This window comes from Castor canadensis, chromosome 8, assembly GCF_047511655.1.
Source record: "Castor canadensis chromosome 8, mCasCan1.hap1v2, whole genome shotgun sequence".
Taxonomy (NCBI): domain Eukaryota; kingdom Metazoa; phylum Chordata; class Mammalia; order Rodentia; family Castoridae; genus Castor; species Castor canadensis.
In genome coordinates this window covers 98,929,296-98,931,462 of record NC_133393.1, presented here as the reverse complement: position 1 = coordinate 98,931,462, position 2,167 = coordinate 98,929,296, and positions in this window count along the sequence as shown.

Genomic DNA, 2,167 nt, shown 5'->3' with positions numbered 1-2,167 from the left:
GACAGCTATCCCTTCTGGCCACTCCCAGGACCCCTGGATCCTGAATTTGGCACTTATCTTTCTCATGCAAGGATTTTTTTGGGGGGGTGGAATTGAAGTTTGAACTCAGGGCCTCACACTTGCTGGGCAGGTGCTCTACCACTTGAGCCACTCTGCCAGTCCTGTTTTGTGCTGAGTATTCTTGAGATAGGGTTTTGAGAACTATTTGCTTGAGCTGGTTTTGAACCGCCATCTCCCTGATCTCTGCCTCCTGAGTAGCTAGGATTACAGCACCCAGCTGGTTTCCCTTTTTTTTTTTTTTGCAGTACTGGAGTTTGAACTCAGGGCCTACACCTTAAACCACTCCACCAGCCCTTTTTTGTGATGGGTTTTTTTGAAATAGAGTCTCAGAAACTATTTGTCCAGGCTGGCTTTAAACCAGGATCCTTCTGATCTTGCCTCCTGAGTAGCTAGGATTACAGGTGTGAATCACTGGAGCCTGGCTTCCTTAACTGATTTATAAAAGCTTCTATGTGTGGCTGTGATGTATGTGAATGTTTACCTGCAGCCCACTAGTGCTGGGATTAGGAAAACCTTAGCTTCCATACACTTCTACCCTCCTTGGCTCTTGAGCCCTTGGCCACATTGAACAACGAAGTAAAAGCTCTAACTGAAGACTCTGTGGGTATCAGCAGGGCAGTTCTGTGTCAGTAGTGTGTGCACACCGTGGGCGACCATCTTCATCGAAGACTATACACACGTGAGACTGGAGAAAAAGTTGGGGTTGGGCCAATGGGGACGTGGTCTGCCTTCTCATTTCTTAAAAATGTTACCTGGGTGGGTAAGTCTGAGATGTCCTGGGTAGCTTGCTTACCCTTGGCTTGTTGTGATAGGAGGGGAATTGAACCATTCCAAATGTCCTGTATGTGCCAGACACACAGGCCTGAGGGGAGTCATTATTAGGCTGGAAAATAGAGGCTCAAGAAAGCTGACTTGAAGCCAAGGGCTGGTGGCTCACACCATAATGCTAGCTACTGCTGAGGCAGAGATCAGGAGGATCGAAGTTTGAAGCCAGTCTGAGCAAATACTTCCCAAAATCCCATCTCCAAAATAAACCAGAGCAAAATGGACTAGAGATGTGGCTCAAGTGGTAGAGTGTCTGTTTTGCAAGTGGCAAGCCCTCAGCTCGAACTCCAGTCCCACAAACAAAACAAAACAAAATAAAATAGACTTGTTCCAGGTCACATGATTATAAGTGGCCAAGCTGGAACTCAACTTTGGTACTACTCGCTCCCCAGTCCCTGGTTAGTCTTAATTAGGGAAGGATTTGGCTCTTAACTTATTTTCATTTTTCAGTTTACTTACTTATTTGTGACAAGGTTTCACTATGTAGCCCAGGCTGGCTTAGAACTTGAGATCCTAGCTACTCAGGAGACAGAGATCAGAAGGATCATGGTTGAAAGCCAGCCCAGGCAAATAGTTCATGAGACCCTATCTTGAAAAAAACCCATCACAAAAAAAAGCTAGGAAGTGGCTCAAAGTGTAGGCCCTGAGTTCAAGCCCCAGTACCACAAAAAAAAAAAAAAGATGCAGTATCTCCCATTCATCCCTTGGCCACCTTTCTCTGTACTAATCCTCTTCCCTGGATTCCAGCCCCCTAGACTGTCCCTGTTGAGAGCTCACTGTCCTTACCAACACCATCTTTAAAAGGAGCACCTCCCCTCTCATCCTCCCATCCCTCCTTCTTGGGGACTATCCCCTTTTCCCTGCCTCCCACATATAACAATCATTAGCATCACTTTTGGTGATTTCTCCCCTTCCCATATACATGACCACTGAATTCTGTCAAGTCTTTCTTCAATACATCTCTTATACCAGGTGCAGTGTCTCACGCCTATAATCCTAACTACTTGGAAGGCTGAGATCTGGACTGGTTCAAGGCCAATCCAGCAAATAGTTTGAGACCCCATCTCCAAAATAACCCAAGCAAAATGGACTGGTGGTGTGGCTTAAGCGGTAAGAGTGCCTACTTTGCAAGTGGAAAACCCTGAGTTAAAAAAAATCTCTTACCCATCGTTGTTGGTTCCTATTTTTTCTCTGAACACTCTGGCACTGTGACCTGATGTCTGCAGAAGCCTCCACTGGTCTCCCTCAGTGCCTCCCAGGCATCCTGCACACTGCTGTCAGA